Here is an 18,076-nt window from a genome sequence, read left to right on the forward strand (position 1 = left end):
GGCCCTTATTGAACTTTTTCACGAGTTTGGAAAAGAAGAAGACCGATTTGGCGATTTTAATATTGAAAATCACAAAATGAGAGAGAAGAAGACCGAGCTTGGAAGAACCTAATTAAAATTGATTTTTGTAATTTCTTTTTACTTTTTACTCTCAATCTATCCTAGTCAATAAACTCTTATTTTTATTTGTACATGGCAATAGGCCGAATCGCCTTAACAACGTGTGCCGCCCAAACTCGTCGAAAAAGTTCAATAACGGTCAAATCCATAACAGAATCAATGATCAAGGGCTCAATGTGGAAAAATAATTGATTAGAGGTTTGATCTTAAAATGAGTAAAGTTTCAGGGGCTTAATTATATTTTTTTTGCCAATAATAAATCAAAAGGTAAATATCAATGTTTTCTGAATAAGCTAGGAGACAAATTTTACGAAATAATGTGTTAAAAGGCGGGTTAAACCCTAAAAAATGACATTTTAAGAGAATTATTCTCAATATGGTAATGGTTGAGAATTAATTCTATTGGAAGGGTTGTTTTTAACTCTTGAGTTAAAAACACCCTCATTACGGCGGTGGCCCCCCCGTAAGAGCCCAAACTTTCACTAAGATAGAAAAAGTGATGAAAGAAGAGGCCGAGAATCGGCGATCCTGCTTTGATGCCTAAGTAAGTTTTTAGGCATGTGATAAAGATAAACACAACAGTAAACAAAAGTTATGAGAAGTAAGCTAATAACTAGATATGTACATTGGAAATTGTCTCATTTTATTTATAATGAATTATTACTAGCTGAGAGTGATACCAAACCTAAAGCGTGTGGAGACACGCATCATCTAGTGATAGACACGGTTGTGCTTGCACTAATCGGAAATCAGTTTGGTTCAAACAACTGCTCCACTATTAACGGAATCAAGGATAACATGTTGTAACGGCTTGATTTTAGGCCAGATCGTGTCATGTGACTCAGTCTTATGTATGATCGTGTGATCTTCCATGATAATACCACATGGACTATTTTATATTATCTGACATTATCATTTTAGATAATTAATACTTCTGTAATCCTAATTGTTATACAATTCAAGAGTCATATGTATAATTTACATAAAAAAAGCTTTTAATAGATTTTGAATATTTTAATTTAGGGAATAAGGTATCAAAATAGGCTCATGATTTTTGGAAAAATATCAATTTAGGCTTCACGTACAAAATAACACCAATATATGATTAACGTTTAAAAAATGGTACCAATTTAGGCATCGACAACGGATTGGACACGTCATTGATATTACTTCGTTAAGTTCTGATTTCTCCATCCACGTACAATTGACAGAACTTAACGGAGTAATGTCAATGACGTGTCTCGTTCCGTTATCGAGGCCTAAATGTGTACCCTTTTTTAAACGTTAGACATATATTGATGCTATTTTGTACGTAGAGACTAAATTAATACTTCTCCAAAAACCATAGGCATATGTTGGTATCTTATTATCCCTTTAATTTAACAAAATTTCCTCAAACTTAAGCATCTCCTTTGTACAAATTTCTCAAACTAAACAAAAAGGCTCAATTTCTAAGAATAGTTTACCATTTTACAAATTCACACAACTCTATTTATGTTTTCTCTATGATAAAAGTTGTCGTTAAAAACAATCTAAGTGTCTGTTTGTTTTTATTTTTCAGAACTGTTTTTACCTGCTTTTTGCACAAAAACAACAACAAGAACTAATATCTAGTGTCTATCGACAACAACAAATAAGAACAACCGAAATAAACGGGCTTTAAATCTATACCGGAAAAATTCCCCTAAAACTTCAGTTTTGTACGTCTAAGGTTTTCTCTATTTTTTTTATTAAAACAATTTAAAACTTACCAATTAAGGTTGATTTGAGTGGTTAAGGGCCTCAAGTCATTTAAGCTAAATCTTGAGTTCGAGTCCTAACGTATATAAAAAGCTTTAATTAGGAGAAGATCTACCTAATAAAGGGTGCCTAACAAGTCTCGAACTGAGAAATCGAACCATAAAAAAAAAACAATTAAAACTTCAAGTATAATATAAATATTCAAAACAAACATTTCAACAATATTTCAAACCGCATAAAATATAATGTTTGATTAGATTTATACAACATCGTTTAACATTAATATTTCATTATTAATATTATTTCTATTTCTAAAATATTATTGCCGAAGGAAGAAAGATAACTTTATCAATATCAAATATTATTAAAAAAAATCATTTTTGGAGCTTTCTCAAATACGTAAATGACCTCAAAACTAAAAAGTTCATCAACAGTCAAAATTGAGAGTGTCAATCTAAAAATCTTTAGTTTTGTTATAATAAAGAGGACCTCAATCCTCTTTTTACAAAAAAAAAAAAAAAACCCATAGACACTAATTTACAAATCGACGAAACCATATAAGTTATATTTAGGATTTGCTTTTTTTTTTTTTTTATAATTTATTTATTCATTAATTTAAAATATGTCTATACTATTAGATATTTACATACTAACAACAACAACTCATCAAAATTTTACCAAACGTTAATAGTTAATCAGCTAATAACAAACCGTTAATAGCAACGACAAACAACTAACTACAACCGCTAACAGCAACAATAATAACTATCAACTAACAGTCTATGATGTTGTCCGTGGATCTCAAGAGGTGTCAATATGTAAAAGTTTGTTACTAACTTAACTTATATAACAAACATAATTTTGTTGTTACTACTTCAGTGGTTTGTTGTTACCCGATCTAATTAAGTAACAACAAAATAAGACCCATTAGAGATAGTTGGAGAAAAAACTACAAAAGAATTACAAAACCCTACAAGGGTAAATTACACCCATGGCCATTGAATTTTACCTATTTTCATATTATGACCACTGAACTTTATTTCTTCCCGGTATGGTCACTAAACTTTACACTTTTTAACACCGGTAGCCACTCAATTTTAACTAACTTCTCAAAATAACCGTTAACGACCTTAAAATGAAAATATTCAAGATTTAAAGTTGTTCAGAACGACATTTACTATGAAACCACATTTTTTATTTTCGTAAATCACATTTTTTGGAGCTTTCTCTCTCTAAAAATTCAGTTTCTCTCTCCTAACCAAACAACACCCAAATGACCTCAAAACGAAAATTTTCAAGAATTAAAGTTCCTTAGAATATCATTAACTCTTTGGATTTTTTATTTTTAGCCGTTAACGGTCGTTTTGAGACGCTAAGTGGCCACTGGTGTTAAAAAGTGTAAAGTTCAGTGGCCATACCGGGAAGAAATGAAGTTCAGTGGCCATAATGTGAAAATGGATAAAGTTTAGTGGCCATGGGTGTAATTTACCCAACCCTACAAGTATGAAATTGCCACTTCCAACAATGAAAATATCAGAAATAGAAATTGAAGTGAATCCATTTAAATCATCTGAAAATAGAATTTTTCATTATTATTATGAAAAATATACGATAAGCAAAATGAAGCACCAGTGGTCTAGTGGTAGAATAGTACCCTGCCACGGTACAGACCCGGGTTCGATTCCCGGCTGGTGCATTTCTGGTAGAGGGCTGTTGAGGATAACTTCACTGTGCTGTGATGAGGGGTTCATCACAGTCATCTCTGATTGGACGATGAGAAAAAGTGTAGCTGAGCTCTTTAATTTTTTTTTTTCAAATTCTGAGTTAGTTTATGATTTCTTTCACACAATTTTTATTTATTTACTCCTTTTCTTTTTTGACTTAATTGTTATTTAGCCCAGCTCTTTCTTTCTCAATTTCTGGGTTCGTTTTTAATTTCCTTCACACAATTTTTTTTTGGATAAAGTATAAAAATAATATCCTAACATTTTGGATCAAGAGTAATTTTACGTCTAATATTTAAAATTGTGCAATTTTATTCTCTAACATTGATAGCCAAGAGCAATTTTACCCCTAACGTGATAATTTGAGTCAATTTTACCCATATTATAAAACACAAATATTATATATACTTATAAAAGTGGAAGGCATGAACAGTGCCAATTCCAAAAATTTTCCAATTTCTTCCAAATTTACCCTTAAAAATTGGTTCCACTTATAACCTTGCTATTCTAACTTTTTAACAAATTTGGTGCTGCACATATAACTAGCAGCAAAACGTCACCGTTTGGCTTCTTCCCTTAATTACTTTCCTGATTCCTATGGCCTACATCCTTCTTCCTTATTATGCCCTTGCTTTCCACATCATTCACATCCTGAAAATCTAAGCAAAGTAATAAATATTATTTTGATCTGTTTTTATTTTGCTATATTTTTATTTTTATTTTGTTGTATTATTATGAGAGAAATAGAAATTCCTAATTCAAAGGTAAAGGTTGTGCTTACTTTGTGTGTTTCATCATTGATGCTCCATCATCCAATGGTAAAAATAATCAAATAAGGCTTACTTTGTTAAAAACAAAGTAAGTATAGAAGACACCTTAATTCAAATTGTGCTCAAAAAATAAGTATCGATTTTGATATAGCAAATTTTTAACTTTGACATTGATTTGGTTAAAGTAGGCTTCGTGGAGAAAACGTTCTCTCCCAAAAAAAAATAGAGGTCTTTAGAAATCGAATCGGTTTTCAGTTAAAATAGGGGCGTTTGATTTTTATGAGAAAAAAAATAGAAGTTAAAATCTTACTTTGATCTGGTTTTAGGACTCATATATTTGAACATATTTAAATTAAAACCAGAGCAAAGTAAGATTTTAACTTCTATTTTTTTAATAACTATTTACAACTATATTTTGACACATGGACTACATAATTGTCTTTGTTAGAGAAAATTACACAGAAATTCATTTTTTAATAACTATTTACAACTATATCAAGTCAATTTTGGATTACGTCAAACTAGTAAAATCAGTACTTTTAATATATTTTAAGGATTAGAATTTATAAATTAGAAATCTAGAATATATTTTCTAGGGTTTATGATTTATGAATTGAAGTCTAGAATTTTTAAACTATAGTGTAAAATCATAATATATAGAGAATAATGACATATTAAGAATTAGGTTTGGTGATATGATTTAACTATAAGTTTGTACTTAATTATGATATTCATGTATTTGGCCTTTTTTTTTACTTAAATTGTTATTTAGCTTATGACCTTTTTAAAATTTTGTTATTTGGCCCTTGATTATTCGGTCATATTCGACCCATGAACTATCCCAATTGATAAAATTTCACTCAATTTGGATGAAGACTTGACAAAACTGTTATCTCCTGATATGTGGTGATATTTTGACACATAGACTTCACACGTCACACGTGTTAAAACTTATTTGCCACATATATTTTCTTATGTAAAAATAAATTTTAGTTTATGGCGATAAGTCAAAAGGTAAAATTTAATATTTTAAATACGTCAGAAGATAAATGTTATGAAATAATATTTTAAAAGATGAGTTACACTCATGCCAACTGAACTTTAACTAACTCTTCAAAATGATCGTTAACGACAACAATAACAACAACATCAAAGCCTTAGTCCCTAAATGATTCGGGATCGGCTAACATGAAACATCATGGCCCTGTTTGGGAATTAGCTGTTAGCTGATTACATTAACTTTTATCTGTTAGCTGATTTGACTAGCTGATTTGATTAGCTGTTTGTGTAGACCTGTTTGGTAAAAATCCGCTGATTGATAATAGCGGTTTGTGCAAAAAGACGAATAAGGGCATTAATTTTGGCGCAAGAGAATAGGGAGTCTATCTAGTAGGGTTATGGAAGTCCATTAATTTTAATATTGCAAAACGCTTATTGAAAAAGCTCCTTTTAAGAGCTTTTTATAAATTAGCGTTTTCATCCCAAACCTCTTTCCACCAAACACTCTAATTAGCGGTTTCAGTGGTCAAACCTCTAAAGTTGGTCAAAACCGCTCTTTTTATCCCAAAACACTCTTTACCAAACATGGCCCATATAAAACCGTGAAATCAAGTCGTGTCAGCGACACAAATTCGCTCACTCCACTCCGTCCTATCAACTACCATATTTTTCTCAATTCCCAGTAATAAACTCATATCGCTCTCAATCACCCTCCTCCAAGTTTGCTTAGGTCTTCCCCTACCCCTCACCACTACATCCATTTGCCACTCTTCGGTCCTCCTAACCGGCGCATCAAGCGCTCTACATCTCACATGGCCAAACCATCTTAGTCGGTTTTCTCTCATTTTATTGTCAATACGTTCAAAATAGCACCAATATAGACTTAACGTTTACAACATAATATCAATTTACGCTTAACGTTTACAATATAGCATCAATTTAGGCCTCACGTACAAAATAGCACCAATATAGGCTTAACGTTTATAAAATAATACGAATTTAAGCTTAATGTTTACAAAATATATCCAATTTAAGCTAAACGTGACAATTAAATTAATCATATTATATTCTTTTTCTATTAACTTTATATGTTATCTTTTTATTTAGTTCTATTTTCTTATTTATTATAATACAATTAATTAATTTTATTGCCATTAAAACCTTATATTTGTTTTTCATCAACCATTCCATGACTCATGTAATATATGCAAACTAAAAGTAATTGAATATCCATAATATTTTGAACACTAGTTAAAATAATATTGATACATGTCAGTGTTCAAAATATTATGGATATTCAACTACTTTTAGTTTGCATATATTACATGAGCAATGGAATTTAGTAGTCATGGAATCATTTATGAAAAACGAATATAAGATTTTAATGGGCAAAAATACTAATTAATTGTATTATAATAAATAAGAATATAGAACCAAAAAAAAAAAAGATAACATTTCATCAAAAAAAAAGATAACATATAAAGTTAATAGGGAAAGAATATAACATGATTAATTTAATTATGATGTTTAGCTTAAATTGTATATATTTTGTAAAATGTTAAACTTAAATTCGTATTATTTTGTAAACGTTAAGCCTGTATTGATGGTATTTTGTACGTAAGGCCTAAATTGATGCTATATTGTAAACGTTAAGCCTAAATTGATATTATGTTGTAAACGTTAAGCCTATATTGGTGCTATTTTGAACGTTGAGCCTAAATTGGTACTTCCCCAAAAACCATACACCTATTTTGGTACCTTATCCCTTCTACAAATTTTCTCTCCACTTTTCTTTTCCAAATCTTGTTTATTATTTTTTGTTATATAATAGATTTTAACGTCTTACATACCCACTCCTCCTCAACTACATCTCTTTTGCTTTCAAAAACTGTTTCTATCTCTTTATGAACAAAAACTTTCTAAAATGATAAATAATATAAAACAAAAAAATCTTCTCTTTCTAACAATTATTATTAACCGGATGAAGAACAAACTAACATTGATAACAAATCAATATTGGTTACAAGCTTTCTAAGAATTGTTTAAAACCAATTTGTTTAAAAATAACAAATAAATTACGTCCATTAAAGTTACTCTAAGCATAACCACATTTTCAAAATTAATTTTACAATTTCTCCGAAAAATAAGTGAAAATACTTGTAAAACGAAAACATAATCAAACAGAAATATAATAAACCAAACGTTCATAATTTAATATCATAAAACAATTAAAAATGGCAAAAAGCATCATTAGGTCCCTGATCTTTCATTTTTTTGGTTCATTAAACCCTTGATCTTTTATTTGGAGACATTAAGTCACTGATTATTTATTTTTGGTCTCATTAAGCCTTTTACGACTAAAAAAAATAATTTTGAACATAAAATTCGGTTAACCGACTGTTATTCATTACGCATGCATTCGAAATTTGTAAATTTTCACTATTTGAAAACAATTTTAGATGCGTAGTGTGGTTGTAGGAAACTGTCAAACCCTAATTCAAACTATAAAAAATATTTTTTTAATAATTTCAAATACAAATGTAGTTAATAACGTATTTTTAATAGAATTAGATGCTCATAATTTACTAATTTGGTCATAAAGGGCTTAATGAGACCAAAAATAAATGATCAGAGGTTTAATGTATCTAAATAAAAGATCAAGGATTTAATGAACCAAAAAATGAAAGATCAGGAGCCTATTGATGTTTTTTACCATTAAAAATCAAACATTGATGGATGCATAGAGACAATTGAAACTCTAGAAATGACCACATTATTCTTCAATACTGCAACCAAAATCACCATAAATGTAGAAACAACAAAACATTAACTAGAAGCACGAAATCATCATTACCAAACTTTAGGAAGTATAAAATAGTTGATTCAATACAACACCATGAAATACTGGGTAGTCAATATTCTCAGCTACTACAACTGCCTCGGCGAAACTAAACTCTCAACGTATGGAGATCCAAAAAAGGAGTAAGAACACTCCGCATCATATGTAATCTTATCGTCCTCAACTACAACAGGCTTCAAGCTACCATCCTTTGCGCCATATTTGCTAAACCAACATTTCTCTGTGTCATATCTCCTAATCCAACATTTCACTTTGTGGACTGAAATGTCTCCATTCAATGTAAAGCTATAGTTAGAGAATAAAGGGGAAATAAAATTAAAACTGGAAATTTTGTTCCATGAGCTTTTCATCCCACAGTAGTCTTCGAGCACCCATAGCTCATGATGGCCTTCAAAGTTTTTACCTGCAATTGCTATAGACTCCTTGTAGTTCATCACAACAAGACAAATGAGACTTTTTGAAGGCGAATTTATATAATCCAATCTTTCTTCAGCCAAATCAAAATATATTATACAATCTGTTTTCTCGTCTTCTTCGTAAAACTGTGTTCCAATCCAATGGATACCATTCTTAGCATAAATTAAGCTTGAGGTATAGTAATAGATTGAATTCCTTTTGGATATTTTCTTGCTTCTCCATGAATTGATTTTCAGTGAAAAAATTTGAACTGAAATGTAGTCTTCATCCATGGGACATCCGGAAGGGAGTTTTACAATTTTGTAATCATCAGAGCTACGATCATAACCCATTGCGGCTGATTCATCTTTTGAAATCCATTGGGACGCTATTATCTTATACTCTGTTGGAAGAGATGGATTCCATATGAGTATCTTATGATGTCCAGAGATAATGAAGCATATTAATCCATCACAAGAGTTACAAACCCTGGCAAGAGTCTTTCTTCTTGACCAACAAAAGGCTTGTATGGAAAATCAAATTCTTTAGCATGTAAAATGGCATCAGAATCTTCTTTGTACAGAACACAAGGATATGACGTATAAGGAATAAGAAGGCCAAGGAAATTTTTGTGCTGATTGTAACGGGCAGCACGAGCAAGATTTAGATGTTCTTTTATGAACTTGGTACAGTTTATAATGGAATACCAAGAATTGCAGACTATCTTAAATCGCAAAAGAGATTTCACAGGTAATCTCAAAAGAATTTCTGTCACAATCTCCTTTGGCAATTCCACCACAACCTCTTGTTCTGTATTTCTCCCTTCTTCATCCATTTACAGGAGATGTCCCTTCTTGGCTTCAGGTGAGAAATATATTCTGATTCCTCTGCTTTCAGTGATAAATTATGAACAGGAAGGTGAATTTTTCTGCAAGAATGAATTCCCAAAGTCATCATCCCCAAAGGGATGCAAAGGAAAAGCAGGGTTCTCAAGGAGAGGGTTGGCTGGTGCTTCCTTAGATACAATGAGGATGAAACTATGCAGCAAAAGAAAAGAACTACTGCTTGTCATAGACATTGCATTTCCCAGTTCTTAATTTACTCAACAAAACAAAAAGTTGAGTTCTTAACCAGACACAAAGTTCAATTACTTCGCTGCAGTGAATACTACTCCCTCCATTCCCTCATATAGGTCATTCTAACAAATTAGTTTTTTCACCAAATATAAGTCATTCTAGGATTCCAATAACTTTTAGGTTAGTTTTTTTGGTTCAAATATTTCTTAATTTGTGTGAAATACTTTGGAATGACCTATATAAGGAATGGAGGGAGTAAAAAATAAGTTTTATGATACACCGGAGGGCCCAAATATTTTTACACCCTTTGGGATTTTGTAAACAGGGAGAATGACGAGGCTTCTCCCTCACTGTTTTTTTATTATTTTCTTTTAGGATAAAGTATCAAAATAGGGCTATGGTTTTTTGGAAAATACCAATTTAGGTATCAATAATGGAACTTAACGGAGTAATATAAATAACGTGTCATGTTCCGTTATCAATATCTAAATCGGTAGGTATAGCAGACACAGTTTTTCATTATCTCCTCAGCTAAAACCTAAATCCCAAAGTACTTGTTTCATTCTACAATGCTATATCAAACACAATTTTTCCAAGAAAAGGTTAACAGATTCAGTAGTTTTAGCAACTTCCGCATAAAATCATAAATTTCAAGAACAATTTAATCTACAAGATGATTATACAGAGGTTTCGTAAGCGAAATCATACCTTGAAGAACATAACCAGACGCATGTGGAGATCGGCGCGTTGCAACTGCGATAAACGTTGAGCTGAAGTAGGCGTTCGTGTTTCGGACAACCAGAGAGCTACAACGGCGGTGGGTGAGCGGAGGTCGGAGAGATTTGAAAATGTTCACTGTTAGAGATTTTGGGTATTGGGTTTATGAACACTAAGGCCGGCAATAACGAATATAGGGTTTTATTGAAGGTCAAATTACAAAATATCCTCTATAATTTCAGGAATTTATAATAATGGCTTGTCAGTTTGAAATTTTAGAAACACGAAACAAAAATCTTCTCCATTTATAGAGAGACATTTTTACATTGAGGTTGTTCTTAGTATCAGTATTTACAATTGAGTTCAGTAATTTATTAGGCTTAATATGTTATAAGTTCTCCATATTTTTACCTCTAACGTCTAAAATGGTGCAATTTTACCTCTAATGATATTTATAATTTTTCATGTTTTTTGTGTTTTTTTTTGGCGTTTTCTCATGTTTCGTGTTTTATTTGCGTTTTTCAAATTTTCTTATTTTCACTTTTTGCCACGTTTTTATATTTTAGCATTTTCACGTTTTGTGTTTTTCATTTTTTTCGTATTTTTCACATTTTGTCATTTTTCCGTGTTATTTTTGTTTTGTGTGCATTTTTTCGCGTTTTCGTGTTTTTCGCGTTTGTTCATGTTTTATAACGTTTTTGAGTTATTCACGTTTTTCGTTTTTCATATTTTTCGCATTTTTACAATTAAATTCCATAGAATAGCTATTCCATGAAAAAAAAATCAACTAAATGTAGAAATAGCCATTCTTTAGTAATGATTCTATTCCATTTCTATTCCGCGAACCAAACGAGTCCTTAAATTTTTTTTTGGATGAATAGCCCTTAAATTTAGATATGGAATAATAATTAATTTTGAATATAATTTTTAAATATTAAAATTTTAATGATTATTTATCATAATCAAATTAAATTTCTTTTTATTAAAAAATATTTGAGGGTAAATAACATCTATGGCCACTGAACTTTATCCATTTTCACATTATGGCCACTGAACTTCATTTCTTCCCAGTATGGCCACTGAACTTTGCACTTTTTAATACCGGTGGCTACTCAATTTTAACTAACTTCTCAAAATGACCGTTAACGATCGTTAACGATCTCAAAATGAAAATATTCAAGAATTAAAGTTGTTCAGAACGATATTTACCATGAACCCATATTTTTTATTTTCAAAAATTACATTTTTTGGAGCTTTCTCTCTCTAAAAATCCACTTTCTCTCTCCTAACAAAACAACACCTAAATGACCTCAAACCAAAAAATTACGAGAATTAAAGTTCCTTAGAATATTATTAACGCTTTGAATTTTTTACTTTTAGCTGCCAATGGTGTTAAAAAATGTAAAGTTCAATGGCCATACCGAAAAGAAATAAATTTTAGTGGCCATAATATGAAAATAGGTAAATTTCAAAGGCCATGGATATAATTTACCCAAATATTTGATAAGCGGTCCATATTCAAAAGAATCACAAAACCCACCAACAAGTATGACATTGCCACTTCCAACAATGAAAATACTGAAAATATCAGAAATTGAAAGTGATTATATGGAGAATTATTGATTCTTACTGTCAAATATAAATTTTACCTAATCGGTTTTGGTTAAATTTGACCCCTCAACTTGACCCCTTGACTTGTCCCAATCGGTTTTGAGATGTGATGATATTTTGACAAATGGACTTAACACGTCACATGTTTTAAAGTTTATTTGCTACATAGATTTTCTCATGTGAAAATAAATTTTAGTTTTTGAACTATCCCAATTGGTGAAATTTGACTTAATTTGGATGAAGACTTGACAAAACCGTTTCTCTCCTAATATGTGATGATATTTTGACTCAATTTCAAGTCCTGTCGTGTCACTGCCGAGTCCTTACCGTGTCATTGCCAAGTCCCATCAAAATCCCATGTCCACGCTGAGTCCCAACCGTGTCATTACCGAGTCTCCGAGTCCGGCAAGTCCGACACGGTTACGACAACCCCGGAGAAGAGCCTGTGCTTCATAGATTACAACATACCAAACCATACATACAAACAAGAAAGTTATGAGGCAAAGTCGCACAAAACATAGAAGTTCTCCCACTCCTTCCCCAACATATCAAAACCAAACAATACAGCGAATAAAAAAAACCTGCCAAAACACACCCTCATTTAACCTTTCTCAAAGCATAAAAGGAACAATCATTCAAACAAAACTTGCATATTGACATTTAGGACATCAGAAGGATTGATGAAGATTAATTAAAATAAATAATTAAAATAAATAAACTAATGTTTCTAATAATAATAATAAATAATTATAATTATAATAAATAATGGTAAATTGTTGAACCGGACTGAAAATTAATGAACTGAGTGCTATTGAACTGAATTGAAATTTCAAATACTGAAATTAAGTGAAAAGAACAGGAGCTAAGAATTCTTCCAACAGCGCATATCCCATAATTGTGACAAATCTTCCAGCAGGCTCCTTCAAAGCCGTCTCCGTTATTTCAGAACCTGATTGATTAAAGCAAGCAAAATTCACATTAATTTTTTAAACAAATTTCTCAAATTCGAACAGAATATGAACAAACAAGCTTAAAAGTAACTTAAGAAGACTATCTAAAGGCTGGGGTGATTGTCTTACCGTTATATTCAAATATCAGATTTAAAACAATTGAAAAACCAAGCATGAGATTCATAAAGCTACTGAGAGTTAATCCTAGCAACAAAAATTACCATTAAAAGTGTTGTTTAGACCTATAAAACAGCAAAACATTAGCAAAAAAATCTAGGATTGATATCGTCATAACGAAGCTTTATCAAGCATAGAATAATTACCATTAACAATGTTGTTTAGACGTATAGAAAAGCAAAACATTAACAGAAAATTTAGAATTGTTATCAAGCATAGAATAATTGATCAACTACACCAGCAAGTAGCTAGTTTTCTTACCTACTGCAACTTTCTCGGCGAAAGTAAACTCTCAAAGTACGGACATGCACGCAAGGAGTAGTAATAACGCTTCTCCTCCTTATCGCCTTCAACCACAACATGTTTCCGGCTAACATCTTTGTATTTGCCAAGCGGACCATTCCCTGTTTGAAGTAAAGTTTCTCTATCCCACCTAAAGTTGAAGTAGTCAGGGTCGGAAAGGGGAATAATATCAAAACATGAAATTTTCTTCCATGACCTTTTCAACCCACATCCGTCTTCGAGTATCCATAACTCTCGCTGGCATTCGGAGTTTTCTCCAACAATTGCTATAGACTCATTGTAATTCATCAAGGATGAATTAATGAAACTTTTTGAAGGCAAATTCATATAATTCAAACTTTCTTCCGCCAAATCAAAATATATTATACATTCATTGTACTCATCTTCTTCCTTGCTAAACTCCGTTGCAATCCAATGGACATTATTCTTTGCATAAATAAACCTTGAAGTAAAATAATAATAATAGATCGAATTCCTTTTGGCCATTCTCTTGCTTTTCCATGAGCTGTTTTTCAATGAAAATATTTCAACTGAAATGTAATCTTGTTCAATGGGGCATTTGGCAGAGACTTTTACAATCTTGTAATCATCAGACATAGGATCATAACCTATTGCGACTATATCACCATATGAAATCCATTTAGATTGTATTATCTTATACTCAGTTGGGACACACGGATTCCATATGAGTATCCTATAATCTCTAACAAAGCATATTAATCCATCACAAGAGTTACAAAAGCTGACACGAATCTCCTTTCTGTGACAAAAAAAAAAAGCTTAATGCCATCATAATATTCTTTGTACAAAAGATAGGAATAAGAAGCATCCTTATCATGAAAAACAGGGCCAAGGAATTTCTTGTGCTCAATGTAACGGGAACGAGCAAGATTTAGATGTTTCTTTATGAAAAGAGTAGAGTTTATAATGGCATACCAAGACTTGCAAACTGTCTTAATTGTCAAAAGAGATTTCACAGGCAACCTAAATAGAATTTCTGTCACAATATCCTCCGGCAGCAATTCCACCATAGCCTCTTGTTCTGTATTTCTCTTTTTTTCATCCATTTGCAGCTGAACAGATATTTGTTGTTAAATTCGAGTTCTCTTATAGTAAAAAAAAATCAGAATATAAGGATAATCAATTGCCCTAACAAAATCTCATATCCAAACAGCAAAATTAACTGCTCCAACAAAATACAGAATTATATAAATGTCGACTTCAGTACAGCAGAATTATATAAAATCTCATATCCAAACAGCAAAATTAACTGCTCCAACAAAATTTTTTTTTTCCCGGATCAAGGGGGGAAAATGCCCCCTTTGACCCCCCCTAAATCCACCCCTGCTTCAGGACAGAAAAATAAATACCATTGTTCTTGCAGAAATCTTAAATTTCGACTTTAAAACAGAAAAAATAGAACAGAAATCTTAAAATTCTGACTTTAAAACAGAAAAATGTAACTGTTATTGGAGACCTGATATGAGGACCGAAAAAGTAAGCAAAATTTACCTAAAAAAACTTGACTCGGTTGTTTATTTGTTGGTAATTATATCCAGATCCTTCATTCTTAAACGAGAAATTTGATAAGCCAAAGCATATCTTGAATATCGTTATGCAGGTGGAGATCGGTGTGTTAGTGTCGGCTGCGACGGCGGTGGTTCAGCGGAGGTCGGATTGATTTGAGACGCATCGGATTGAAGAACGAATATATATATATATATATATATATATATATATAGTAGTGTGCGTTAGTATTTAGTATTCAGATACAATTAGGGTTCTATTCTTATATTTTATTTTCGAAATAAAGTTTAGATCTTTAAAATTGGGACGGAGAGCTAATTTAGCTCAAATTAATCTTTTGATATCAAATCAGTCCAGAAAATATAATATATTTTTTTTTATCTAAATTTCATTATGTTTATATTTTTATATCTGAGATCTATTTTTATATTTAAAAATTATTGTATTCTGCGCAACTGCACAATACTTTGGCTTCGACGCATTAGTTTGATGTGTTAGTGCAGAATATCTAATTTTGGATAAAAGTTAATTAAATTTAAAATTATAATTATACTATATTATCTTTTATTTATATTAAGTGATAAAATGGGAGAAAAATAAATAGAGGTAAAAATCCAGTGACAAAAGAAATCTTTTGAAGTAGGAGTATGATATACGAACAATTAATTCTAAGAAAAACTCCCCGAACCAGAGAGAAAAAACTTCATTGAACCCATCAAAATAGTATTAGTGCATTGATATTCTGCACTGACGCATAAAAATGTGCCAACACGAAGCGTTCTGTGGATGCAAATTAGTTTTTTTCCTAAATATAAGTTATTATATGATCCGAAGAATTTTTAGTTTAGTTTTTTTATCCAAACATTAAATGTTTTGTCTTCGTCCAATGTGTGTTTTTAATATTCCAATGTATATTCCTCAATCGTGATATGAGAGATAAAAAAAATTGAACTCAAATCGATATATCATTCACTGCTGGGATTTACATCCTCTAAAATAATAATCGACAACCAGTCTGGTACTACGTATTTGAAACAAAATCGTTAGCATTGGATTGGGCATGCATCGCTACTGAGTGAGCAGCCCTATTCGCTAAACGATAGATGAAAGACACTTTAAAATTAGAGTTGGCATTAAGGATAGCTTTACAGTTCTTTATAATCGACCCAAACTCTGACAAGTCATATAAGGATGAATTTATGCCGTCAACGACCAAGTTGGCGTCGGATTCAAAATCAACATTGTTGAAGTTTTGGTCCACCAACCACATCATACACGTACAGACTGCTAGCGCCTCGAGGACTTTGGGCTCCTTTACCCCGGGGATTAAACTGCATATTGTAAAACAGATACACACCCCGGAGATAAAAAAAATTAGCTAACCAATGTAAATTTATTAATTTGTTTCTATATTAATTAGCTTTCTTAATTTGTGTGAAATACCCTAAAATGATTTATAGAAGGGAATGCAGGTAGTAGCTTTTAAGATTTAGGGCCTGTTTGGTTCAACTGTTAGCTAATAACTGTTGCGGTTGCTGTTAGTTGTTTGCAGTTGCAGTAAGCTGTTAGCTGTTGCTGTTAGTTGTTTGTTATTAGTTTTTTTTTTTTTGAATAAAAGAATATCTTTATTGCCTTAAATCTGAAAGAAGAACATTATTGAGAAATGAGGGTGGAACAAACCACCAGACCTAGAACTAGCCGCTCGGGCAATACAGTGAGCCGCGTAGTTCGCTGATCGCTTAACAAAAGAGATTGAACAACTATCTAAATCTCTAATTAGATTGACACAAATCGAAACTATATCAGCAAGGTAAGATAAAGACATTGAATGTCGCTGTATAGCTTGAACAATTGACAAACAGTCTGATCGAATCACAATATTATTAAGACCAGAATTTTTGATCCATGTGAGAGCCTCCTTAATTGCAATTGCTTCAGCCATCACCGGATCAGAAATCCCCTCCGTAACCGTTAGACCAGCATAAACAAATACCCCATCATGATCTCGAATTAAAAAACCAGCCGAACAGAATCATTCTTCTGCAAACAGCTCGGCATCAACATTGCATACCAGCTGCCCAGGCTCCGGATATTTCCATTTCACATCCCATCTTTCAGGAGGAACAATAGATTGCCGGAGAATTTGAGCCTTTCGCCACTCCTCCGCTGCACTTCTTGCCGATTCAACAATAGTCTGAGCCCGTGAGATTTTCCTCTCCCAGACAACAGTATTCCTATGCGCCCAGATACGCCATATCAGAACAACTAGTTTTGATGATTCCTCATCATTCTTTGATAATAGCTGACATTCAAGCCAACATAAAAAATTGCCCACATTCCTCATCCTGTCATCACCAAAATACAAAGACCAGACCTGCCTTACCACATAACATTCCAAAAAAACATGATTTTCGTCTTCCCCAACATTCTGACATATCGGACACAGATCAGGTAAAGCACTATGTCGCCTAACTAAGTTTGACAACGTTGGCAAACAACGCGCAAACAACCTCCACACACAATTCTTTACTTTTGGTGCAGAATTCAACTTCCATATACAGCTCCATACATCAGACTCAGCCACAACGGGGTTAGATTCCCCCAACTCCCGACAAATCCTATAACCACTCTTCACCGAGTAAACTCCAGATTTTTCAAAAAACCAATACCAACCATCATCCAAACTCAAATTTCTACTAGGGATAGAAAAGATACTAACCTGATCAGTAGGATTAAAGTAACTCTCCACCAAAAGTCTATTCCAATGGCCATCCTCCTTTATCAAATCCCTAACAGTACCTGTAAGGAGAACCATAGGAGTTGCAGGAGAAGGAATTGGATTTTCCTTAACTGGTAACCAAGGGAAGTTCCAAATTGTTGTATTAACACCATTACCAATCTTCCGTCGAACTCCTTTTATTAGAATTTCACGACCCGCCAGGATACTTCTCCATACATAAGACGGATTATGCCCAATTTCAGCTTGAAAGAAATCAGAATGTTGAAAATATCGGGCTTTGAGAACCATTGATAAAAGGGAATTTGGAAATTGAAGTATTCTCCAACCCTGTTTCGCTAACAGAGCAATATTGAACTCATGAAGGCT

At 32.2% G+C, this 18,076-nt stretch overlaps 2 non-coding genes and 1 pseudogene across 2 annotated transcripts; 2 read left to right on the forward strand and 1 right to left on the reverse strand.

The window, feature by feature from the left end:
* Positions 1–3,485: 3,485 nt before the first annotated feature.
* Positions 3,486–3,556, forward strand: TRNAG-GCC (transfer RNA glycine (anticodon GCC)). Its single transcript has one exon. It is a non-coding gene; the product is annotated as a tRNA-Gly (tRNA).
* Positions 3,557–3,567: 11 nt separating this feature from the next.
* Positions 3,568–3,657, forward strand: LOC136234533 (small nucleolar RNA snoR114). The gene has a single exon (XR_010691407.1). It is a non-coding gene; the product is annotated as a small nucleolar RNA snoR114 (small nucleolar RNA).
* A 9,060-nt stretch (positions 3,658–12,717) lies between these two features.
* Positions 12,718–15,246, reverse strand: LOC136234021 (putative F-box/LRR-repeat/kelch-repeat protein At1g11620; annotated as a pseudogene).
* Between the last annotated feature and the right edge of the window lie 2,830 nt (positions 15,247–18,076).

This window comes from Euphorbia lathyris, chromosome 6 (genome assembly GCF_963576675.1).
Source record: "Euphorbia lathyris chromosome 6, ddEupLath1.1, whole genome shotgun sequence".
Taxonomy (NCBI): Eukaryota; Viridiplantae; Streptophyta; class Magnoliopsida; order Malpighiales; family Euphorbiaceae; genus Euphorbia; species Euphorbia lathyris.